The 27,045-nt window shown below is 43.9% G+C and overlaps 1 pseudogene; it reads right to left on the bottom strand.

Moving 5' to 3' along the window:
• Positions 1 to 6,058: 6,058 nt before the first annotated feature.
• Positions 6,059 to 6,176, bottom strand: LOC126261106 (5S ribosomal RNA; annotated as a pseudogene).
• Between the last annotated feature and the right edge of the window lie 20,869 nt (positions 6,177 to 27,045).

The raw sequence follows: 27,045 nt of genomic DNA, 5'->3' as shown, positions 1-27,045 counted from the left end.
AATTTATGGGAATTGGAAAGGCTACGGTTGCGTGACGAGAACTGTAGTAATTATCATACTCGGTGATTGCTGTATCGTCTTCTCAATTATAGCACTCCTTCCTATTTATCTTCAAACCTTACGCTACTGTCTAAATAACATTGGAGGAAAACTCGTTCTCAACAAAGTAAAATCCTCCCTGTACCTCTACACAACAATTCCACCTTCTATAATTCATTTCCTAGGTCAGGAGCCAGACTCGGGAACAGTCTGCCTCAAAATATTAGAGAAATAAAATAGTTTCAAACTTCACAAGACAGCTATGGCCACCTTCTATCACAACAGCATCTTACTCACGTCAACCATCCCTATCCCACCACATATCCCTCCTCTTGTCTACAGAGTTCTCTATTGAGATTCTCTTCTTTCAAAGTATTCATTGTCACTTTCATTGCAATCTTCTGAGAAAGGCTTCAAAACTGCTAAATTAGTATCGTTCTTAATGCCTCCATTATTATTACTAGGGTTACAATTGTTTTCGTTATTATTATTGTTATCGTTAGTTCTACCTTAAGGAGAGCGATAAACACAATCAATTTTCGTGGCATTTTTCTCTGCCACTTTGTTTTTTCTTCCCAGACCTCTCTCACATATTTACTGTGTTCCTTTTTCCTCTCTTCTTTCCACTTCTTTTCTGCTGTCTTCTCTTTGGGTGTTTGCTGAAATTTCTGTTTTCTGATTTTTTTCTCTGTATTTTTTCCTGTCTGTCATATCTTCCGTGTAGATATTCAGTTATTTGAGGTATTCCACGATTTCCTTCACCCAGTTGGTTTTCACAGTATTACTTGTGACTATGTTAAAAATCTTCTTGGTCAGTCTGTATGTGTCCCAAGAACTTCGCCCTATTTTTCCTGATGACTCTCTGTCTTTCTGTTGGTTCGTACAGTTCTTTCGTCGGTCTTTTTATCCTTTTATCCAGGTCCGCTCTTTCTTCCATCTCCTTGGTATTCGATCTCCCTTGTTTGCTGTTGCTTCTGAGGCGTACACAGCCTTTGGTAATAATACTGAACAACAGTGTCTTAATTTGGCATTGACGGAATTACTTCTTTTGTTGTAATAGTTCCATGTAAGTCTATAGACTTTTTGTAGTTTTGTGATCCTTTCTTCATTGGGTGACAAATTCAGTCCTGTTTCCTGTCTAAACTCTCCCGGGTATTTGAAACTTTCTTCTTGCGTTATATTCACATACTTCGTTACCAGTGCGTGACTGCCTGTGGATTCTGTGCCCATATACTGCGTTTTCTCATATGAAATATGTAGTCATGTTTTGGCTGTTATTTCGTGTAGTGCCTCTAGAGCTTCTTTGGCTTCTTTGCTCTTATTTGTTATGACGGATATATCATCAGCAAATGCCAGACATTTTATGTTGACGGTTCCATCGTTGTTTCTCCCCTTCTTTACCGCACCGACTTCTCTGTCCCATGTCCTGATTATCTTCTCCAAAACCGAGTTACTCCACATCTTTACCCCCACTGACTCTTTTGTCCCATGTCGTAATTATTTTCTCCAAAACTGAGTGAAATAGAATGGGAGATAGTCCATCTCCCTGCCTCACTCCTGTCTCGATTTAAAATGGTTCAGAGATCTTTTCTATAAACTTTGGGTATTGTATTTGTTAATGTTTAGTGGATTAGCTTTCTGGTCTTGTTATCCACCTTCATTTCTTCCAGTGTCTTAAAGAGTGTTTCTCCATCTATGAGTCGAAGGCCTTCTTGAAATCGGTGAATGTTATTGTGGTGTTCCTCGACTTTATTGTTGTCAGTGTTGCTCTCAAGCACCAAGTCTGTTTACTTCATGATCTTCCATTTCTAATACCTCCTTGGTATTCTCCTACCTGTGGATCTATCTGTGGCTCCAGGCGATTTAACAGAACTTTGGATAGAATTTTGTATGTCGTAGGATGAAATAACATCCCACTGTAGTCATTAAGGTCTGTTTTGCCTCCTTTCCTTTGGAGGTGGTGTAATAGAGCTGATTTTCATTCTTCTCGTACCTTTTCTGTTTCCGAGACGTTTTCAATGATTCTGTGTTTTTTGGGTGTAACGTTTTCGTGGTCTGGTTTCCAAATTTCCGCACTCAATCTATCTTTTCCAGGTGTGCTGATATTTCTCAATATTTTTATTACTTTTTCGACCTCCTTGTGTGTTGGGGATTTGGAATCTAAGTTAGCGTCTGGCTTCTCTAGCTGTGTATTTTACATCGGTTTGTCACAAACGGAGTCGTGTGTCGAATATTGCGCTAACATTTCAAAGCTCTTTTCCGGTTTTGTCTGCAATGTTCTGTCTTGTATTTTGAAGCGTAAGCTCGGTGGTTGATATCCTGTCATATTTTCTCTCAATGTTCTGTAAAATTTTTTTGTGTTGTTTTTGTTGATGTCCTCTTCTGTCTCTTTCAGTCTGTTGCTTTCGTAACCTCTTTTTCCGTGTGTTCTTCTGTATCTTGTTGTATTCTTCCCGTTTATTGGATGTTATATGGCTGTTAAAATTTTTCCAGGCAGGTATTTTGTTTTCTATGGCTCTGTCACATGTCATGTTACACCATCTATGTTTCCTTTTTCTCGGTGGTTGCCCCAATTTTATCAGTTCCTTCATTTTTCTGATAGTTCTGATCAGTCGTCAATGTCGATTTTCTTAATTTTTTTCTGTTATTTCTTTCTTGTTGAATTGCAGGTACTCTGGGGGTGTTCTTGAAAGTACTTTTCGTTCTTTTGTTTTGTCTTTTTCATGTATTGTTCCTGGTCAGATGTCAGAGAGGACTTTACGGCCCTAATCTAGTCAGGCTAAATGAGCAATACATAAGTATATAAAAATCAGTCGCACCACTTCACCCCCTAACTGCATCCCTGGAATACTGGTGGCCTCTTAGCAAATGGGATGCATCGTCTCATGCAATTTTCGACATACTAGAATTCAAATATCTTTGTGATTAACCTTTCAGTGAATGGTAAGAGCTACCCGCCAGCTAATAATATCCTTCTATGCCAAATCGCAATATTCAAATTACAGTTCCTAAAATTCAATCGATCCACATCCTATGTTGCTCCACTCCCAACACTAATATGTTCTCACAACTTTCCTTCTGGTAACGTCGTTCTAAAATATTTGGGTTGCCGTGCGTGGAAGCCAACTTACGCATCCGCGTGGACTGGTGGCTTTACCAGACGAGGGATCCAAATCGGTGTTCAGTCATCTATCACTCTTAGGATTTTTTCAGTCGCTTATCGCCTCTTTCACATGTGGAAATGTTTGTTAAGATGAAAAATGCGGAGTTGCTCTGTGGTCGGGAGACTACGTCGAATTGTAGGTCTCCCTGCACCTATTGTGCAAGTCAGTTCAAAGGTTAATTCAAAGGAAACGGCATATCTCCATCAAGAGGATCATGCCTAGCAAAGCACTGTGGTCTTGAACACTAACCGCGGGCTGATGATAATTCTACCATCACCTTCACCTTCTGATGCAGGCAGCAGCTGGTCCATTCAACGCACCATTATGCGCAGTGGGTTGTGGTCTCGTGGCGGCTACTACCTCTGGTTTCCATATATAAGAGGCCTTCTGAACTCATCCAAAGAGATTGTGAACTAACGCAGGTCTGTCACACACACTTCCTACGCTCGAAAGAAGATTACTAGCAATGACTGATATACCGCTTCAGTCACTTTTATTTTTAATTCCAAATCCTGTAATTCCTCCACTATGTGTTTCTGTATAAAATTTAGCCCAAGTTTACCTCCCACTCCGTAAAAGATCCACGCGTTACGAAATCGATGTACTCACGAACTTAAACTCATATGCCAATCTTTGACCAAGCAAAATCTAATCTGGATTGAAATGTAACTAGTCTGAATACAGAGTGCCTTTGTATTAAACGCGCAGCTGAAGTAAAGCAGTTATCTGGCCTTAAGGGGCTCCGGAACGCCCTATACTTGCAATGTTAAAATAACGCTTATAAATTACATCTTTCCTCACAAAGTATTTGAGGTAGGAAGTTGAACTTTTTACAGATTATTTATTGGAATATGGGCTACAACTTAACACAGGGATTTTACAAAATTTTAGTTCAGTTATTAAAGATGATTTTTTTTCAATTGTAATGAAAATTCACAACATTTTTTTGCAATTTTTTATTTATATATTCAAAAATATACAGTTTTTTGGAAAAAAGGCTGTGTTAAATTATGCAGAAGGTACCGTGTAACATTTACTGAAAGTTTGAAACAAATATGTTTGGAAGATCCTTAGAAAACATGTAATTAGTATGAGAAAATAAAAGTTTTGGGAATCGAGCGACAAAGATTGGATTAACTTTTTAGTGCATTCCAGGTCCATAGGATGGATTATCTTCATCCTCTGCAAACTCCTCCTCCAGCTTCCTCTTGTTCCTCCTCCTGTTTACTCTTGCTTGTATTTCTAGACTCTTTACAGCCCTGTCTGCAGTCCGAAAGCGTTCCTTGTCTAAAGCAAGCATCGCTCGTACCATGTTAGAACCTATCTTCATTCCCATATTTCTAAATACCTTGCACCTTACAATGTTGCCATCATTGAAAGTCGCAACAGCATCATACACACCAAAGTGAAGTGTTTCTATTCCAACAAATACAGTCTTGGGGATTCTCGACCATATAACACTATTTACACTCTCATTGGGGTTTTGAGTTTTTCCGTGAATACACGTTTTCAACAGTTCAGGTGCTGCAAAGTCTCTGAAAATTGCAACATTCATAGATTTCACTCATTGAACCAAGCTTCTTTTGTGAAGTATTTTTTTCCCCACTTCGACTGCTATGGGCAGGTGTACTTGAGAGGTTAGGTTCACTCACTTGGTTATCGTCTTTATTGTTTACAGTAATAACACATACCTTTGGCTTTCCAACATTTCTCCTTTCCTTAAAAGCCTTCAGAGGATTTCTAATAACTTTACTTTTACTCATTATTATACTTCAACAAAACAGAGACTCAAGAAACAGAATTAATTACGAATATTTTCGAGATAACGACAGAGTAAATAAACATGAAACAATCGACAATCACACCAGCGATATATATTGAACCATCACAGGTTAGCCGCAACACATACTTTATCTCACATCACTAAAATGTACCTGATGAACACGGACGTTAATAATAACACCATTTGACAGCAGTTTAACAGCGCCACAGTGGGTCACGCCCATGTAGAACACATTTCAAAAAAAATTTAAAAATAGTTGTAGTCTTCGGAATTGAATAAATTATATATCTATTAAAAGGTAATAGTCTGCAGATTCAGAAAACGCAAAAAAGTAAAAATTGAACTTTTCATGATTTTGAGCCTTTGCGGAGCCCCTTAACCCAATTTCCACTTCCCTCGCATCTTGACCACATTGTAGCAGATTTCTCGAAAGTACAACAGCGAACAGCTAGCAGGCAGATCCTAAGTTAGATTTTTCTTTTTAAATAAGATTTCCAAACACTATTCAAACTGTTGCTTTCCATATGGTGCAATGTTGTAGTGCGTAAAGGCAAACCTTCTTTAAACAGTGGGATGGGGAGAGTAACTATTCCTATGACATGATATTCCAAGACAACGATTTTAGAATGAAGCATATATCCTAAAAGACAGAGAAAAACTTCGCGTGATCTTGACACATAACACTGGTCTGAATAATTCGGTGCTTAACAAAGTTAGCAATGGTTCAAAAATGGTACAATGTTAGCAGAGAATTTCTATAAAACCGAACACCTTAATTAGTTGATATGTTAATGCATGACTCAGGGAAATGGGGTGGTCTCTCTCACAGCTCTGAGCGAGGGAACGAAGGTAGCAAAAACTAAACTAAACCAAACAGGCAGTGAAGGTGCAACTGCACCGACCGGCCGCCGTGTCATCCTCTGCTCAAAGGCGTCACTGGATGCGGATCTAGAGGTGCATGTGGTCAGCACACCGCTCTCCCGGCCATATATCAGTTTCCGAGACCGGAAGCGCTACTTCTCAATTAAGTAGCTCCTCAGCTTTGTCTCACGAGGGCTGAGTGCACCCCTCTTGCCAACAGCGCTCGGCAGACCGGATGGTCACCCATCCAAGTACTAGCCCAGCCCGACAGCACTTAACTGCGGTGATCTGACAGGAACCGGTGTTATCACTGCGGTGAGGCCGTTGGCAACAAAACTAACTATCTGACAATAATCATTACGACAAACCAGCTGCGCAGTGCTGCAGTCTTACCTCAAATTCCTTCTCTTCAAACAAAAATAACATTATTCAAGTATTATATTCCTTTCGCCTTTCAGTATATACACTATATTCATCCTTGCTGTCCTTTACAATAAATCTTTCTTCATCTAACAGATACAAATACAAGTCAACACATCACTACTAAATATGCGCATAACCTACCACACTTCAGCTAAGAGTGTATCAGACTGAGCAGAAGCAAACACTGCGCCACCACAAGACCAAAGATTCTTTAACAGTAACATAACTTGCTCTCTCCCTGAAGCGCAAATGTAAAAATTACGCCCGAGTTCCCGGGTTCGATTCCCGGCGGGGTCAGGGATTTTCTCTGCCTCGTGATGACTGGGTGTTGTGTGATGTCCTTAGGTTAGTTAGGTTTAAGTAGTTCTAAGTTCTAGGGGACTGATGACCATAGATGTTAAGTCCCATAGTGCTCAGAGCCATTTTTTTGAAAAAATTACAAAATCAAAATGACATGCCTACCTTACAATACTACTACGCGTTTCGATGATCATGCCATTGTCTGCAGGTGCTTTCCAATATTTTTACATTGTTGAATCTGTGTATGACACACACACACACACACACACACACCTGTTTTGTCTGCTAGGCAGACAGTACTGTCTCAGGGATGCCATGTGTCGACTTACATGAATGTCAGGGAAAATATGGTTGCCGTATGCTGCCATAGCGAACTCTGTATGTTTGTCACAAGACACTCTCTAATGTTACAGTATTTACAAATCTTGCAGTTCAATTTCGCATTCAACCACGTAAAAATACCGCAAACCACCTGAAGATGATAGCATGACCCTAGAAAAGTACTACGTTACTTAAAATAAAAGTAAAAGTAACTGAATCAGTATACGAATAACTGTTTGTATCTTAACAGTCGCTTCCCTTAACAAGCAGTCCATGGATGAGATATTTGTTAAAATTTTTCCTACTGGTGCCTTCGTATCTGCCAAGCAAGAAATGTCATCAGTGAATAGGGCTATCAGACACCATTCGAAATTTCGAAAGACACAACTGTATCCTACATATACAGACCACAAAGAGCGCGATGAGAGCTCACACCCGGACCTCCAGATATCAGACACTCAGATCGATACCAAACGTTGTGAGTCGATAGGGCAGCAAACGAAACTCCGATTTAGTTCGTGTCGTGTTCTGTCGTCCAGTAGAACATGTGTAAATGGTAACTGATAATAACACCAGAATTACGGAGCACCGCGAAAGCGCATTTGTGAGGGGGACTTGTCAATATCCCTGTGAGTTAGTAGAGCGTTAGATCGTCGTGCTCAAGGTCCCGACTTCGAAAGCCACTGGCGCTAACTTTTAACAGCTTACACGTGAAACTATTATATGGGAGAACATTTTTCTGACATGTAAAAGGGGCGTTTCGGAGTTTGTAGCAATGTTCTTTTGGCAGTCTGCAGTCGCTTCGATAATTGACAGTAGCAAACCTACAGCGTATATTTGTATACTGTAAAGGAATTATATAATTTTTTTTTCTAAATATATAGACACAAGTTCAACTACCAGATATTAATGCGTAAAGCATTTGCTGAACAAAAGAAGCTTTACGCTCTTCGTTTATTAGGTTTAGAATAAGTTCCTCTCGCTGCTATCCTGTCTTAGTGTTAAGAAGTGCTGTGTCATTTCTTACTGATAACATTGGGTTAAATAATGAAAGTTATTTTGAAGCAGAGCAATTTCGTCTTTTGTAATACCATGAGTCCCAGCTCCTGCAATTCTGGAAAATTATTACTATTATTTTAATTTCATGCAGAGAATTTAGATTGAGGCGACGATCTACACGGCGACGCTGCTCAACAATAGAGGTACGTGAATGTGTTCATCTTTTTCTTTTCGTGGCCGCTACCGTCAATTTCAATATATTTGCCGCGACATTCAGAACCTGTAGTCTTTTTTTTTTTCATTTAATTTCGAAGTCCACGCATTTACGTTCTAAGATGAATAAATGCATTTAACTGTAATTCTTTTTATCCAGGCCACTGGCGATGATTACACTCAAAATGTACGTCCCTCTATCCCGTTCGTTATGTTCGCATACACTTGAGTGTGTACAAGCGTAACTATTTTCCTGCACCTTATAAACGCTTTTTTTTTTTTAACCACTCATTCGCGAATGTACGTGCCCTCTTATTTGATGTAGTCAGTCGGCTGTATTCTTTAATAACATTATTTGCAATATTCAGTGGCTTAGTTTCCACAATTGATCTTTGCCTGTGTGGCAACAGCGCTTCACGCGAAATATTTATTACGCGACATCCACAATAACTATTATTTCAAAATTTTGACGACAGACGGAATACAGATTTTTGTAACAACAACAATAGCAAAACATAATAATATAAGAGGACGCGTTACAATACGTAACACCACACCTTCTATACAGATGTGCTCTGTAGGTTTACTATTCCAACAAACGACGCGAAAGCAGACTGTCAAAAAAACATCGTTACAAACTCTGAAACGTCCTTTATACATGTCAAAAAACGTTCTCCCATATAACACTTTCACGCGTAAGGTGCTGAAAAAAGAAAAAAAGTTAAAAATAAAGTCGACGTCACTTGGTTTCGAAATTTGGACATTTGTGACGCTCTACCAACTCACCTACCAGGGAGCGCCACAAATGCTCTTCACAAATGCACTTTCACAATATTCCGTAGTTCTGGTGTCACTTTTAATTACCATTTACGCATGTTCTACTGGACGACAGCACACAGCACGAACTAAATCGGTGTTTTGGTTCGGTACAGATCTGAGTGTCTGATATCTGGACGTCTGGGTGTCAGCACTATGGCTGCTGTCGCGAATCACACCTGCTGCAGGTGCGAGAGCGGTGCTTCCCTGACGCTCCCTGACACCGCGGCAGGGCGTGCGATGCGCCCCCTGTCGGGCCGGTTGTCTCCATTAGTCAGCCGAGGTAAGTGCCCACCATTACCCGAATCGCGGAGAACAAAATTACTTTCTCTTGGTCCAAAGAATGAGACTTGCGAGTGAAATGTGCGCGGGACACGAAACGTTCCACCCTTGCCTCCCCCCCCCCCCCCCCATCCTCCCTACCCCGCTGAAAGGCAGCGAATATCGTAATGGACCTCCCGACTGTTGAGAGTGCCTTTCTTGAGATACCACTGGTTTTGTTCTCGAGAGGGGCTCAGCGGCATTACCGGCACATTTCCAGTGAATTCCATTACGACTTACTTCATCACATTCCAGAAGCATTTGCATAGCAGTAAATCTCGAGGTAGTCGCCATTAACAGATCTGTGGCGCTCAGAAAGTTTCTGCAGGTTGGTGTTAATGGAGCAAAAAATATCTAATTACTCGCGATTATTTCTTTCCAATACATTTGCACTCAGAAATCTCTCAAGTTTCTCTGTCTGAAATGACTTAAACGCGATTGTATTCCCTTTCATTCCGCTCTCTTTCGCTTACGATCGTATATTTTTGCAGGTTTGTATAGCGGTCGATACCATAAAATCAGACGAATGAATAAAACATGTGAGTTTTTAAAGTGTCTTCGAGTAAAATGCGAGCTTTCCAACTCACTAACAGTCTTCTTTTACTTGTGCTTTGTGTCACCGACTAAAGGATCTGTTTGACTCTTCCTCATGGCTGTGTGGAGTATTTTGGCTCTCCGTTACCTTTTCCTCCATCCCTACTTTTACTGCAGTTTTCTCAATATTTCTGTCTTAGGCGTATCCTCATTCTGTTGCGACTTTGATTCAGTAACCTGTTACTAAGATTAATGTCTGATTTTAATACATAAATGTTCCTTTGTTATCCACGATTTCAGAAAGGGTTAGGTACGTGCAACAAATGAAGAATTACAAATACACTCCTGGAAATTGAAATAAGAACACCGTGAATTCATTGTCCCAGGAAGGGGAAACTTTATTGACACATTCCTGGGGTCAGATACATCACATGATCACACTGACAGAACCACAGGCACATAGACACAGGCAACAGAGCATGCACAATGTCGGCACTAGTACAGTGTATATCCACCTTTCGCAGCAATGCAGGCTGCTGTTCTCCCATGGAGACGATCGTAGAGATGCTGGATGTAGTCCTGTGGAACGGCTTGCCATGCCATTTCCACCTGGCGCCTCAGTTGGACCAGCGTTCGTGCTGGACGTGCAGACCGCGTGAGACGACGCTTCATCCAGTCCCAAACATGCTCAATGGGGGACAGATCCGGAGATCTTGCTGGCCAGGGTAGTTGACTTACACTTTCTAGAGCACGTTGGGTGGTACGGGATACATGCGGACGTGCAGTGTCCTGTTGGAACAGAAAGTTCCCTTGCCGGTCTAGGAATGGTAGAACGATGGGTTCGATGACGGTTTGGATGTACCGTGCACTATTCAGTGTCCCCTCGACGATCACCAGTGGTGTACGGCCAGTGTAAGAGATCGCTCCCCACACCATGATGCCGGGTGTTGGCCCTGTGTGCCTCGGTCGTATGCAGTCCTGATTGTGGCGCTCACCTGCACGGCGCCAAACACGCATACGACCATCATTGGCACCAAGGCAGAAGCGACTCTCATCGCTGAAGACGACACGTCTCCATTCGTCCCTCCATTCACGCCTGTCGCGACTCCACTGGAGGCGGGCTGCACGATGTTGGGGCGTGAGCGGAAGACGGCCTAACGGTGTGCGGGACCGTAGCCCAGCTTCATGGAGACGGTTGCGAATGGTCCTCGCCGATACCCCAGGAGCAACAGTGTCCCTAATTTGCTGGGAAGTGGCGGTGCGGTCCCCTACGGCACTGCGTAGGATCCTACGGTCTTGGCGTGCATCCGTGCGTCGCTGCGGTCCGGTCCCAGGTCGACGGGCACGTGCACCTTCCGCCGACCACTGGCGACAACATCGATGTACTGTGGAGACCTTACGCCCCACGTGTTGAGCAATTCGGCGGTACGTCCACCCGGCCTCCCGCATGCCCACTATACGCCCTCGCTCAAAGTCCGTCAATTGCACATACGGTTCACGTCCACGCTGTCGCGGCATGCTACCAGTGTTAAAGACTGCGATGGAGCTCCGTATGCTACGGCAAACTGGCTGACACTGACGGCGGCGGTGCACAAATGCTGCGCAGCTAGCGCCATTCGACGGCCAACACCGCGGTTCCTGGTGTGTCCGCTGTGCCGTGCGTGTGATCATTGCTTGTACAGCCCTCTCGCAGTGTCCGGAGCAAGTATGGTGGGTCTGACACACCGGTGTCAATGTGTTCTTTTTTCCATTTCCAGGAGTGTATATGCGTGCTTTATAAAGAGCAACATAGTGATCTATATCGCTAAATGAATACTTGTCAGATACCTGCAATAGCTGGAGCAGATTAGACACGTTCTACCGGGTGGTTATATTTAAACTTCCCCTATTTGACACGTTTTAAGCCGGAACTAATTAGTGTATGAGAACGAAACTAGGTAGCATTAATGTTAAGGGCATGGGGAAGAGAAATAATGCAGAATAAATTCAATTAAACGCTTTTAATGTGCTGCAACGGTTATCATACAATTACGTACCAGTACCATAACTGCTACAAAAGGGGCTCAATATGGCGCCTATCAGTGTCCAGAAGAGTCTTAAAGCGCAGGATTACATTCTGCACAGCAGAACGAAGCATTCCCGTAGATAGGCTGGCTACCTCTCAATGTGCTGCGCTTCAGATCAGCGCATGTGTGAATGTTCCCCTGGTAAATCATGTCCTTCAGGTAGCCCCACAGGGAATGAGATCAGGTTGTCGTGCCAGCCAAGCATTTGGAAACGATGAACTGGTAATTCGATCCTTTCCAAACGTGTTCGGAGAAGCAGGTGAACTTCAAGAGCAATGTGCGGCGGGGCCACATCTTGCATGAAAACTGTTGAGTTCAGTACATCTCTCTCCTGTAGGGCGGGTATGACATGCTGGAGAAACACTTCGCAGTAACGCTGGCCTCTCACACTGCACGTCTTTATTGCTTGAGCGCCAACCTGTTCAAAAAAGAATGGGCCAATGACGAACGTGACCGTGAAGCCACACCGTAAGGTGACACGTTCATTACACAGAAAAACTTCATGCACAGTGACTGGATGTGAAGATCCCCACACTCGGCGATTCTGTGTGTTCACCTCATCCGTCAGAGGAAAATGAACTTCGTTTGTCCATAGGATTGTCCAGGGACAGCCCTCATAAACTTCAGTCCTTGCGCGAAGGTGGAGAGCGAAGTGAACACGTCGTTTTGCGTCCTGTGGTGCAAGCTACTGTACGATATTGATCTTGTACGGATACCATTTGAGAATGGTTGGAAGCACCTTCCGTACCTCCTTTACGACATAGATCTTGTACGGATACCATTTGAGAATGACTGGAAGCACCTTCCGTACAGTGGACCACGGGATGTTCAACTGCCGTGACACAGCATGCGCACTGCCTGAAGATCGGGAATTGCGCGCAGCGTTTTCTGCCACAACAACAGCGACTTGGTCAACCACCTGTGGTGCAACCGGTCGTCGGCCTGTACCCGGAGCGACGCCCAGTTCTCCAGCGATTCGAACTTCTTCGTCATGCTCCGAACAGCAGGTGGAGAAAGACGACCCTTCCGTAATCTTTTCAGCCGGATATATTCTCGAAGTGCAGCTGCAGCATTACTGTTGTTTTGATAATAGAGCCTCACCAATAATGCCCTGCTCCTTTTGTCCAAGCTCATGTTGACATGTCAACAAGTGCACGGCGACTGGTCAGGTGTGTGAGACTATGAATCATGACGACTGACCACGGCACCTAGTGGCCATAATTGGAACTGGACGGTGGCGGGGCTCGTGAAAATCATGCACTCTATACTCTGGACATTAATGCCAACAACGTTGGTAGTCGTACGGTAATTAGTTTCCGTGTTATAGCATGTTAAGTAGGGAAAGTTTAATTATAGCTACCCGCTACTTGTTAGGCTACCTGTAGTTATAGCAGGACTTTACTTATCTTGCCGGCCGGTGGTCTATGCGTAACGACGCTATAACTTATTCTTCGCCGGCAGGTGTGGCCGAGCGGCTCTAGGCGCTTCAGTCTGGAACCACCACGCGACCGCTACGGTCGCAGGTTCGAATCCTGCCTAGGGCATGGATGTGTGATGTCCTTAGGTTAGTCAGATTTAAGTAGTTCTAAGTTCTAGGGGACTAATGACCTCAGATGTTAAGTACCAAAGTGTTCAGAGCCACTTGAACCATTTTTTTACTTATCTTCATTTATGCACTTAGGAGCCTCTCGTGATGTGTCATTCAGTTGCACCTTCACAAAATATTTCAGATTATAATTTTTGATGTTTGTAAGACTGGCTGATGAAGATGAATATTCACGTTGGTTCCGCTATGGAAAGGAAAGCATTTTAACTGAATTTGTTTTAGTTATTTGATGCCGGACACAGTTTTTTTTCATTTATCCATCTCTTTATTTACGTAAATCTAAATTTCGGTTCTAACGAGCACTCTTAAATCGCCACAACAATTATTGCTATCAAACTTTCGCTACGTTTTAGCATCTCATCTCTGACGAAATGCATGGGTATAGAAATGGGAGTTCTCTGTTTATAGACTTGATTGATTGTTATGATATCTAACTAGGCAGACGAACTGCAACGGAAATACAGAGTCTTGACTGACGCCAATGCAGGGAATTATTTTGAACACCCCCAGGCTGACTGTGACAGCCGCATGGCCCAGTTGTATCTACCTGTTGCATCTCCATTAGTTTAGGCTTATAATAACGGTATATTTCACTTTAGTGTATATCTCTGCCCTGCAGCTGAACCAAAACAGTTACGCATTGGAATGCTGACTGTTAGCGGTAAGCTGAACGAATTAGTACGCGTGTGAATGTCAGTAATTAAAGTGTACGTAATTAAACTCTGATTAAGGAACTGAAATAGCTGTTCACGCTGTCATTCACCTGAGATTTACTCTCCTGGAAATTGAAATAAGAACACCGTGAATTCATTGTCCCAGGAAGGGGAAACTTTATTGACACATTCCTGGGGTCAGATACATCACATGATCACACTGACAGAACCACAGGCACATAGACACAGGCAACAGAGCATGCACAATGTCGGCACTAGTACAGTGTATATCCACCTTTCGAAGCAATGCAGGCTGCTATTCTCCCATGGAGACGATCGTAGAGATGCTGGATGTAGTCCTGTGGAACGGCTTGCCATGCCGTTTCCACCTGGCGCCTCAGTTGGACCAGCGTTCGTGCTGGACGTGCAGACCGCGTGAGACGACGCTTCATCCAGTCCCAAACATGCTCAATGGGGGACAGATCCGGAGATCTTGCTGGCCAGGGTAGTTGACTTACACCTTCTAGAGCACGTTGGGTGGCACGGGATACATGCGGACGTGCATTGTCCTGTTGGAACAGCAAGTTCCCTTGCCGGTCTAGGAATGGTAGAACGATGGGTTCGATGACGGTTTGGATGTACCGTGCACTATTCAGTGTCCCCTCGACGATCACCAGTGGTGTACGGCCAGTGTAGGAGATCGCTCCCCACACCATGATGCCGGGTGTTGGCCCTGTGTGCCTCGGTCGTATGCAGTCCTGATTGTGGCGCTCACCTGCACGGCGCCAAACACGCATACGACCATCATTGGCACCAAGGCAGAAGCGACTCTCATCGCTGAAGACGACACGTCTCCATTCGTCCCTCCATTCACGCCTGTCGCGACACCACTGGAGGCGGGCTGCACGATGTTGGGGCGTGAGCGGAAGACGGCCTAACGGTGTGCGGGACCGTAGCCCAGCTTCATGGAGACGGTTGCGAATGGTCCTCGCCGATACCCCAGGAGCAACAGTGTCCCTAATTTGCTGGGAAGTGGCGGTGCGGTCCCCTACGGCACTGCGTAGGATCCTACGGTCTTGGCGTGCATCCGTGCGTCGCTGCGGTCCGGTCCCAGGTCGATGGGCACGTGCACCTTCCGCCGACCACTGGCGACAACATCGATGTACCGTGGAGACCTCACGCCCCACGTGTTGAGCAATTCGGCGGTACGTCCACCCGGCCTCCCGCATGCCCACTATACGCCCTCGCTCAAAGTCCGTCAACTGCACATACGGTTCACGTCCACGCTGTCGCGGCATGCTACCAGTGTTAAAGACTGCGATGGAGCTCCGTATGCCACGGCAAACTGGCTGACACTGACGGCGGCGGTGCACAAATGCTGCGCAGCTAGCGCCATTCGACGGCCAACACCGCGGTTCCTGGTGTGTCCGCTGTGCCGTGCGTGTGATCATTGCTTGTACAGCCCTCTCGCAGTGTCCGGAGCAAGTATGGTGGGTCTGACACGCCGGTGTCAATGTGTTCTTTTTTCCATTTCCAGGAGTGTATATTCAAACGTCAACCTTGGAACTTGTGTAGTTTTCTCCTTGTGTCTGTTACTCGATTTCTATGTGTAGAAGCCTTGACGATGATCAGATATGTTGGCAGTTAGAAGGCACACTAGGCGAAAAGCGTCTAAGTTTTGTCCACTCTAGCACTGAGCCAGCTGTGCTGTGACGAGCATTCATTTGTGGCTCCAAAGCCATAAGCCAATGGACGAAATATATGAGTTTTGACTGATGACTAGTTCCAGGAAAGCGTTTTGTTTTGTAAAACAAGGGAAAAGAATTATGAACGGTGGACCTCTTCGTTGAGATAACAAGCAGATGCAGAGGCAGTTCTGTTCAGTTATTGGTATCAGAGAACGTATGTGGAGATGCACAGTATCTGTGGTCAGCTACGAGAAGTTGAGAATATCTTTAGCGAGCGTTCAAAAAGATAAAATTTTCTATGTTGTTTACTATATTTAAAGTCAGGTTCATTGAGGATGGCTTGCCAGCCCGAAAGCTAGTCCTGGCGAGGCCTAGACATGCGCCATTTACGGCATAAGTTGTCACAACAGTCAGGAAGAGAAAACGTGCTGGTGCAAGGGTGAACTTGCCTAGGACTGACGCTCTTCGGCGCTCACCAGTGTGTGATTCGTCCCGTACGTTTCTTTTTCGTTGTGCACAACAAGTGAATGGGGGGAACGATTTGTTGTCATCACTTCGGGCAAACACAAAACCTCTGCTGGTCGACGATCTTACTTCGCAAATTGGTCACAATGAATTACCATTGGTCAATGGAAGATTTTTAAAGAAACATTCTAGACGATAATTGGAGTGGCTGCGCCATCTGTTCGGAAGCAACACATATCTGGAGGTGAGGTTGGGTGAGAGTGGATGGGGGGAGGGCGATGATCTGTAGTGGGCGTATAGCTAGTCGTAACATGATAGAAAATATGCTAAAGTGGCTTACAAATTTTTTTGTAATAATGATTTCTTTTTGCAGTTGCCTTTACAATGGGTGGACTATGTTGCTGTAGAGTTGAAGGTAGCAGTTATGTCACGGGCAGCAGGAACAACCAGTAGTTATTTGTACCACTCATGTGACAAGTGTAATCGTGACGTCACAAGAGCATAAATATAACGCTAATGAATTGTTTGCATTAGTTTTCTTTTAGTTAATAATCGAGTTTTACCATTAAAAGTTAGTGTATTTCTTAGATACCGGAAGCGATATCTGGCGTTCCGCAAGGTAGTGTCGTAGGACGTCTGCTGTTCCTGATTGACATGAATGATCTAGGTGATAATCTGAGCAACCCCCTTAGATTGTTTGCAGATGACTCTGTAATTTACCGTCTAGTAAAATCATGAGACGAACAATTCCAATTACAAAATGATCTAGGCAGAATTTCTGTATGGTGCGAAAAGTAGCAATTGACACCAAACAAAGAAAAGTGCCAAGTCGTCCCCATGAGTGCTAAAAGAAATCCGATAAATTTTGGGTATACGATAAATCACACAAATCTAAGGGCTGTCAGTTCGACTAAATACCTAGGAATTACAATTAAGAGCAACTTAAATTGGAAAGACCACATAGATAATATTTTAGGGAAGGCGAAACAAAGACTGCGCTTTGCTGGCAGAACACTTAGAAGATGCGACAAACCCACTAAAGAGACAGCCTACATTACACATGTCCGTCCTCTGCTGGAAAAAGTGCAAAGAAGGGCAGCCCGTTTCGTGTTATCGCGCAATATGGGTGAGAGTGTTACTGATATGATACGCGAGTTGGGGTGGCAGTCACTGAAACAAAATTGGTTTTCTTTGCTGCGAGATCTGTGTACGAAATTTCAATCACCAACTTTCTCTTCCGAATGCAAAAATATTTTGTTGACACCCACCTACGTAGGAAGAAATTATCATCATAATAAAATAAGAGAAATGGGAGCTCGAACGGAAAGATTTAGGAGTTCCTTTTTCCTACGCGCCATTGAAGAGTGGAATGGTAGAGAAGTTGTAAGTAGGCTGTTTCGGTTTTTATGTTGGTAACGCCACGTAGCGCGCTGTATGAAAATCAATGACTGTGCTGTGTGCAGTCTGTGGCTGGTTTGCATTGTTGGAATATTTGCTACTGTAGTGTTGGGCAGTTCGACGTGAACAGCGCATAGCGTTGTGCAGTTGGAGGTGAGCCGCCAGCAGTGGTGGATGTGGGAAGAGAGATGGCAGAGTTTTGAGAGCGGACGATCTGGACTGTGTCCGTCATAAAAACGAAATTTGTAAGACTGGATGTCATGAACTGATATATATATTATGACTTTTGAACACTATTAAGGTAAATACAATGTTTGTTCTCCATCAAAATCATTTATTTGCTAACTATGCCTATCAGTAGTTAGTGCTTTCAGTAGTTCTTTTATGTATTGCAGTAGTTTGAGTAACGAAGATTTTGTGAGGTAAGTGATTCATGAAGGGTGTAGGTTATTGTTAGTCAGGGTCATTCTTTTGTAGGGATTATTGAAAGTAAGATTGCGTTGCGCTAAAAAATAAATAAATAAATAAATAAAAATTGTGTGTCAGTTTACTGTTGATCAGAATAAGTAAAGAGAGAAATATCTGAATACGTTGAGTTTTGCTCAGCTGTTTGAAAATCAAATAACCTAAAAGGTTTACCAGCACAGTAATTCTTAAATTTTTCTAAGGGCATGTTTCAAAGTAGTATGAAAATGGTTCGATGAACCCTCTGCCAGGCACTTAAGTGTGAATTGCAGAGTAACCATGTAGATGTAGATGCAGATGTCATTTGTGAATTTCTCCACAAGTGAAACTTAGTTTAAATGGAAAAATGCCACAATAGAAAATTAAATATTGCCCTGGTCTACATTAAAAGAATGGCTGGACAATGATTCTGTAGAGGGTGGAAGATAGGGGTGGAGGCAGTGGTCCTCGTTGTCGGCAGTAGATGTGTCACAGGCAGCAGGAACAAATAGTAGTAATCTGTACCATTCGTACGACATGTGTAATCGTGACGTCACCAGAGGGTAAACACAATGTTTGTAAATGAATGCCATCAAATGCTACTAGCTATAGCGGAATGGTTATGTAAAAGAGAAATAAAACTTACAAATTCCCTAGATAGCAAACGAAGTAAGTTTGAAGTACTAAAAAGTATTTACAAAATGGAGTGGCTGTATTTACAATATCACTAATATTTTGAATACATAAATTCACTCAAATAATTGTGACTCGTCCTTGTTGAAAGGCAGTTAATTATAGATAATATTTAGAAATATTTCCATGAAGGTATACGAAGTTTAGTCAGTGATAATTAAATGCAGCACGAAGTATGACACATAACACATGAGGTGTATTAGCGTGTTTTCGTAAGAAAAAATATCTGGCATGGAGATTCCAGGAGTTTTATGTGGGACAGCGAAGTCGAGAAGTAGTCAGCTGCATGAAGGAGGAGGAGGAGGAGGAGATTAGTGTTTAACGTCCCGTCGACAACGAGGTCATTAGAGACGGGGCGCAAGCTCGGGTGAGGGAAGGATGGGGAAGGAAATCGGCCGTGCCCTTTCAAAGGAACCATCCCGGCATTTGCCTGAAGCGATTTAGGGAAATCACGGAAAACCTAAATCAGGATGGCCGGAGACGGGATTGAACCGTCGTCCTCCCGAAGGCGAGTCCAGTGTGTAACCACTGCGCCACCTCGTGCATGAAGGTTATATCATAAGACACCCTACCCTCAGTGATCATAAGACGCATAGAGATCAAGGCGGCCACAAATTCAGGAAACGCACGCACTATTTTTCTCTCATTTATTGCTGTTTATCAAGCCTGTCCTCTTGAATTTCTATTGCAGGGTGTTCTATACACAAAGTGATCATACATCACGATGGATCTCTGAACAACTTACAATCATATAATAGCTTCTTGCGACAGAAAATATTTTAACTATGCTAATGAATATGATAAAATATTATGAAATCAAAATTCGTATAAACCCGCTACCAACTAATGAAAGCGAACAAATCACCTATTTTGTTGTATCTTTCCAGCCTAGGGCACAAAAATAGTTTTATTACGAAAGGTTAGTGGTTAAATACTTTTGAGTCACAAGTAATTCACTTGATGCCGCTGAGGGTAATTAAGACATCCTCCTCGGCTACATGAAGCGCCAGGCCTAGTTAGACCACCGGAGCAAGTTATTCGAGGACTGCCTGCTGATGCAGCGAGTACTACGGCTGTGATGCGGATGTGGTTACTTCACTGACTGTTTCACACTTGGATGGTGGTTCTGTTGTGACTTGTGTGGGAGAAAACAGTAGATTACCAAAATAGGATGGGTGAAGCCCATATAAATATTCTTCAGTTTCAGTCAGAGATATTTCAGTCTCCCGGCAACCAGCTATGAGGAAGCACTTACAATGGTTGGCAGGCTTTGCGTCTACCAGTCTTACGAGCCTCCATGGTTATGCGAATCTCCTCCTCTGGACTTGGCCGCCTCCCTGGCCGCTTCTCACGATAGCGCTGCTGTGGGATGCCAGTTGAGCAGTTTAGGATACCCCTAAAAGTCTGATCTCTGGTGACCTACAGAGAAGGGAAGCTCCCCATAAGATCAAGCAACTTTTACGGAAATGACAATGTGCAAACAGAAACATCTTATTGAATGATAATAACAGGTTTAGCCCAATCAAGCATGAAAATACCACACCACAACTGGATATACATATTAGTGAGAGGTAGGACCATCTATCTATAACAGAACAAATGGTAAATATTACATCCAGGTTTATTATCATGAAGCAGCAAAATTAGAATTACCAACTAAGATAAGCAAATGAACATTTAATGAATGAAAAAAATATATAGTTGTGAAATATAACCTTGTCATAGGTGATTGAGGACAATAAAAGCATACTTATGTGAATAAATCATGGATATGGTCAATGACTGCAAGAATGATTAGTGGATTAAAGAGAGAGCCTGGAAAAACGAGTACAAACAGCAGTAAGATTACCGAGGTACATGATGGAAGCAACTAACTGGCTGCAAAAAGTTAAAACTGTACAATCAGCTTCTGATGGGATTTGAGTAACATTGAACTTCTACGAAATCGGTGATTGCACATTATTACCACACTCATGCAGCATGAAGGTAGAAGGCAACAGCAGTAATGGCTTGGAACTCTTGAGTCCAGCTCGCCCTCTGCATTCATTGTCAGTACTAAAATGAAGACATCCTTCCATAAAATAGCAAGTTTCATCTGGCAGCAAGCCTTTACTCTTTGATTTTTAGCCTCCAAGTGTGTTTACACTTTGAACCATAGCTACTAACAACGTCTATCTCAACACTATGAAATGTGACTGTTTCTGCCAGAGTAAGGATTTCCCCAGCCAACTGCAGCAAACATTGCAGGTTCCATTTAGTACTAATTCTGTAAATAAGTTAAACAAACAGTAAGATTATACACTCCTGGAAATTGAAATAAGAACACCGTGAATTCATTGTCCCAGGAAGGGGAAACTTTATTGACACATTCCTGGGGTCAGATACATCACATGATCACACTGACAGAACCACAGGCACATAGACACAGGCAACAGAGCATGCACAATGTCGGCACTAGTACAGTGTATATCCACCTTTCGCAGCAATGCAGGCTGCTATTCTCCCATGGAGACGATCGTAGAGATGCTGGATGTAGTCCTGTGGAACGGCTTGCCATGCCATTTCCACCTGGCGCCTCAGTTGGACCAGCGTTCGTGCTGGACGTGCAGACCGCGTGAGACGACGCTTCATCCAGTCCCAAACATGCTCAATGGGGGACAGATCCGGAGATCTTGCTGGCCAGGGTAGTTGACTTACACCTTCTAGAGCACGTTGGGTGGCACGGGATACATGCGGACGTGCATTGTCCTGTTGGAACAGCAAGTTCCCTTGCCGGTCTAGGAATGGTAGAACGATGGGTTCGATGACGGTTTGGATGTACCGTGCACTATTCAGTGTCCCCTCGACGATCACCAGTGGTGTACGGCCAGTGTAGGAGATCGCTCCCCACACCATGATGCCGGGTGTTGGCCCTGTGTGCCTCGGTCGTATGCAGTCCTGATTGTGGCGCTCACCTGCACGGCGCCAAACACGCATACGACCATCATTGGCACCAAGGCAGAAGCGACTCTCATCGCTGAAGACGACACGTCTCCATTCGTCCCTCCATTCACGCCTGTCGCGACACCACTGGAGGCGGGCTGCACGATGTTGGGGCGTGAGCGGAAGACGGCCTAACGGTGTGCGGGACCGTAGCCCAGCTTCATGGAGACGGTTGCGAATGGTCCTCGCCGATACCCCAGGAGCAACAGTGTCCCTAATTTGCTGGGAAGTGGCGGTGCGGTCCCCTACGGCACTGCGTAGGATCCTACGGTCTTGGCGTGCATCCGTGCGTCGCTGCGGTCCGGTCCCAGGTCGACGGGCACGTGCACCTTCCGCCGACCACTGGCGACAACATCGATGTACTGTGGAGACCTCACGCCCCACGTGTTGAGCAATTCGGCGGTACGTCCACCCAGCCTCCCGCATGCCCACTATACGCCCTCACTCAAAGTCCGTCAGCTGCACATACGGTTCACGTCCACGCTGTCGCGGCATGCTACCAGTGTTAAAGACTGCGATGGAGCTCCGTATGCCACGGCAAACTGGCTGACACTGACGGCGGCGGTGCACAAATGCTGCGCAGCTAGCGCCATTCGACGGCCAACACCGCGGTTCCTGGTGTGTCCGCTGTGCCGTGCGTGTGATCATTGCTTGTACAGCCCTCTCGCAGTGTCCGGAGCAAGTATGGTGGGTCTGACACACCGGTGTCAATGTGTTCTTTTTTCCATTTCCAGGAGTGTAGTTAGGTGGCTTTTTATTCTCTGACTGAACACAACTGTGTAGGCTGTAACGACGTCGTTTAATATTGCAATTTTGTCACGGAAATACATGCTTTTACACAGTTTACAAGTTAAAGCAGTTGTCAAAATGAGCATCTTGGCCTCTGATAGTGAACTAGTTCTTAACACAACAGTATTAATTTGTAACTCTCAGAAAGTTAAACAATCCGAAACACAACAATATTAAATTTTAACTAGAAGTTTCTTTACAAAATTATTTTTACGATTACGTTATGATGTTGGCCAGTACTACGATAAATCATCCAATTCCGGTTCAAAGTTCGGTATTATTTTTAGGATGACAATCAAGTCTACGGAAGGTGGCTAGTTTTGTGACAAGTCGAGCACAAGGTTACCCAAGGTCGCTCGAGTTTGCAGTGGACACAAGCTGGTGAACCAACAAGTTTACGCCTCTGCACGCAGTATTTACCTTAGCTGCGATGAGTTGTCGTCTGTATGACTGCTCTCTCAAACTGAAATTCCTATCTAAGTAAGCCTTTGCTGAATTTGCCAGCTGGAACCCTCCCTATGTTTCTCGATGTGCGAGAAAACATGAACTCATCCCTAGTATAAGACTATGGCAATATATACACGTGCACGGCTGGAGCAGCGTGCATATTATAATACCCTCTCAGTTCTCGCAAGAGCAATTAACTAATTGGCTGGTTCGTTTCTCCACAGTTGGAGCTCATCGACGCTACAGCTAATTTCTAGCTGGAGGTCAGCCGCTGTGAACGCAATATTTATCCTTTGCACTGTACAGAGCATTACGCGCTCCGTTCTGCACTTGACGTCAGTTCAGAGAAGAGTCTCCGAAAATTTCGCTCTCGTCTTTCTCTTAGCTGAACTCTCTCCCCACCTGGGATCTTTCATTCTAAACGTCACGGCATTTTTCGACCAACAGAAGCGTTCCTCTAGCTGTAAAAACTCTGCTACCAATCGGAAGGGTCCTACCATTGAACTGCGTCGAATTCTCAGCAGTTTACTCCTTCCCGGTGCGTTTCCGCCAATCGGACGTTTTGTGCCTGCTCCCGACGCCTAAAAAGTTACATGTGTCCATCACATGTGTACCACTTGCAGTTCACATGATCGAATGCGTCACTGGTTTTGTTCATATCCCTCTGAAATACCGAAATGCATTTTTCTAAAACTTCTTTTTGTCCTACTTCTGGCGGTCCGTTACCCGCCTTGCAGTATGCGTCACCTGTTCGGTCGCTGACCCGATGCTGCGGGACACGCCCCCTTAAGAGCTTTCTGTGGTGCCCCCGGGGTGTGGCCTCTGCACCTGCCTACACTGGCTTCCACACAAAATGTTTCCTCTCGCTGCTTGTTTCACCTTCTGCTCATTGACGTGCATTATATAGGAGTGGTGTGTTAATACTGCTGATTGAGTGTCATCTCCTTTGCATTAGCAGGTTAATCTGCTCATTGCCACTGAAGTAAGTTAGGTGTCATATTCACCTTCATTTATTCTGCCACCTTACAAAACTTGTGGATTTTGTATTACTAACAATTGGAGCTGCAGCATCAGGAGGAAGCCAGAAAAGCTCCCCGATTTCATGGCAGGGTTCCGGCCGTATGTTAGTTTAAGAGACCGGAGCCGCTGCTTCTCAGTCAAGTAGTTCCTCAGTTTGCCCCACAAGGGCTGACTGCACTCCGATTGCCAACTGTGCTCGGCAGACCGAATGGTCACCCATCCAAGTGCTAGCCCAGCCCGACCGCGCTTAACTTAGGTGAACTGACGGAAACCGGTGTTACCACTGCGGCAAAGCCGTCGGCTCATATTTCCATACTACAGCTATAAATTGAAGTACGTCCGATTTCAGCAAATCCATTTTGAGACTGAAAACTGCTTCATCCATATAAGAACAGCAGCAGTTCGTCTGCAATCAATGGCCGATTTTTACAGCCCTTTTAGGGCGTATGTCCACTTACGAGACCTAAATCAGCCTTTTGTTGGACCAGGAGTGCAAAGCTTCGTCTTCAAGTGAAGCAGTGTCTAGGTAACCAAATTTGAATCCACCAGAAGAGTAGCGCGCAGCGACTGTGGTATGTTACAAAAAGAAACTGGACTTCAGCAGTCAGCTGCAAATCTAATCCGTATTTTATTGCAGGTATAGATTCCAGCTACTGAATAACTTCAGTACGTCTGAATCGAATCATATAGGCTCATCGAGCTTGTGACATGTTACTGAGGGTCTTGTTTAACCGTATTAGCGATAATTGCAGTTTTTTGTGTTTTTGGTGTGTCGGCCTCGTGGTTCAAGTGGTATTTCTCCTTCCAGTTCTTTAGACATCATAAGAGGCCATAAAGAGAAAGCACTTCCAGGCATAAACAAGCTTAGAAATCCGAAGTGTTTATAAGTATCCACGCAACGTCAGTAACCAGTCGGCTGTCTAAAATCACTGAATAGCACCAACATGTATCGCGGAGCTAGTAGTGTAGAAGTCAGTAGCGGTCTGCTTTATTTAAAATTAAGACCCACAACAAGTCTAATTTGAATAGTCCTTTTTTTCTGTTACAGTCGTTTCTGCGCTTTTGAATTTCTGAGGTCTGTCTGTACCTCCTGGCATAGTAATGAGAGGACCTTGATAAAGCCACACTAGCATGATCTGCTACTGTCTTAGCCTTGTTTTTCCAACTGCTCTTGTGTTCCAACGGACGTTATGCTTCTTTTTGTAATTCTTTTGTACCATTTACTGCACGTGCAAGAGATTTTATATACTCTAACCGTGGCAAGCGACGGGCCTAAGTCCTTGGCAGTGTTCAAACATCGACGCTCATTTCTTGTTAGCTGAAGCTCTATGCCAACATAATGTCTGCTTAGTACTCTGCTGGTGCGATCAGTGAGTGTATACAAACAATCGGTTTGACTTGCTGAGCTTCTTTATGTCTATGAGTTGTATACGAATAATCAGTTTGACATGCCGAGCTTGCATAAATTCTGAACTTCTATATCAGCCTTTATAACCTCTGATAATGTATCCAGGATCAGAACACGATACATTAGGTACAGACTAAAGCCTATTTCGTGTAAAACAGAAGTCACTAAGGACGCAAAGGTCGACCGCGAAAGCCTCTATTATACAGGGAGTCTCTCCTACCAATCGTCAGGCGTACTTTCTCTTGTGATTTTACGTGACCATTCGACAGTGCGGTCCAGATTAGTTTAGTGCAATATTCCTTTCATCGATGTGTATTAGCAGGGACAGTAAAACACTAGGAATTTCCGGAACTCCAGCGGAGATAACACCGTCCCGGCCCGCTGTGACTGCTACCCCCGTGCCGAAGCGCTGCTCAGTTGCTGCTGGAGTACTCACTATTCTCGTGTTTTACTATTCCTGTTAACACATATCGATACAACGAATAACGCATTAAACTATCTTGAGGTCGCTCTATCGAACGGGCACGTAAAATTCCACTATAAAAATAATTTTATTTGTAGCTGGAAACACTTTACGTCGACGCTGGGCGTCACATGAAAGATGTGTTGAGCAGGACTTGTTTAAGGTGACTCCAGCTACACGTTGCAAAAACGAAATTGCTGATATCTGCCGAAACAGAGGAGAAAAAGCGGCTGGCACCCATAGCAGAGACGCCTGCTATGATCAGTGGTTCGATATCGTTAGTTGTGGTAATAGATGTAGTTATCCTTAACAGTAGAAATAACTATGGTGATTATTGTAAATCGCACCTGAAGTCCTGGTAGAGGTGCGTCACCATAATACGAAATTCAGTTTAAAAATGCTGGTAACTCGCATAAATGATGGAGATCCCAATGGTATTAAATCCTTTATTGCGCTCATGATGCGTTTAGGGCATAGCCCATCATCAGATGACCTGGTAACAAGTAATATAGAGAAGTGAAAATAATGATATCATACAGTTCCTTGACAAGGACTTTGAATAATATCTGTACAAATATTAAGCAAAATATGTGCTGTCGTATATAAGAACTAGACCTAACCAATAGCTGCTGGCAGCTACAGTGTCAAGGCACCGCTAACGGAACCATAACATAAGCTCATATCGCTAGAGGGCAGGATTTCTAATGTGTAAAAGCGAAAAGTTAAAGTAAAACAGTAAAAGCTCAATAAGCACTAATGTGCAAGACGGTCATTTATAAAAACAGTACAACAGTAAAAGGTATTCCATTTACAACAACGTCCTATAGAACTGCCTTCGGTCTAATTGTTGTGGTGATGGAAATATTATCGTCATAGATGCAGTGCATTGTATTATTAGTTGCCGATGTGCAGAGGGAAAGCAGTAATTTGAGTAAGAATGAATACACTCTACGTTTAAATGATAGGTAACAGGCTACATTGTAATAAATAAACAAATTAAAATATGGTATTATGGTGAAACTGCGAAACATAAGAGGCTCTTCGCAGAATTGGTGAAAAAAGTAAGATACAGATAATCCTGACAAGAAGGAGTGAGAGGATGTCAGGACACGTGTTAATACTGTAACGCAGTGACTTTTATCGAGCACG

The sequence above is a fragment of the Schistocerca nitens genome, chromosome 5 (genome assembly GCF_023898315.1).
Source record: "Schistocerca nitens isolate TAMUIC-IGC-003100 chromosome 5, iqSchNite1.1, whole genome shotgun sequence".
Taxonomy (NCBI): Eukaryota; Metazoa; Arthropoda; class Insecta; order Orthoptera; family Acrididae; genus Schistocerca; species Schistocerca nitens.
This window is presented reverse-complemented; position numbering and strand designations above follow the sequence as displayed.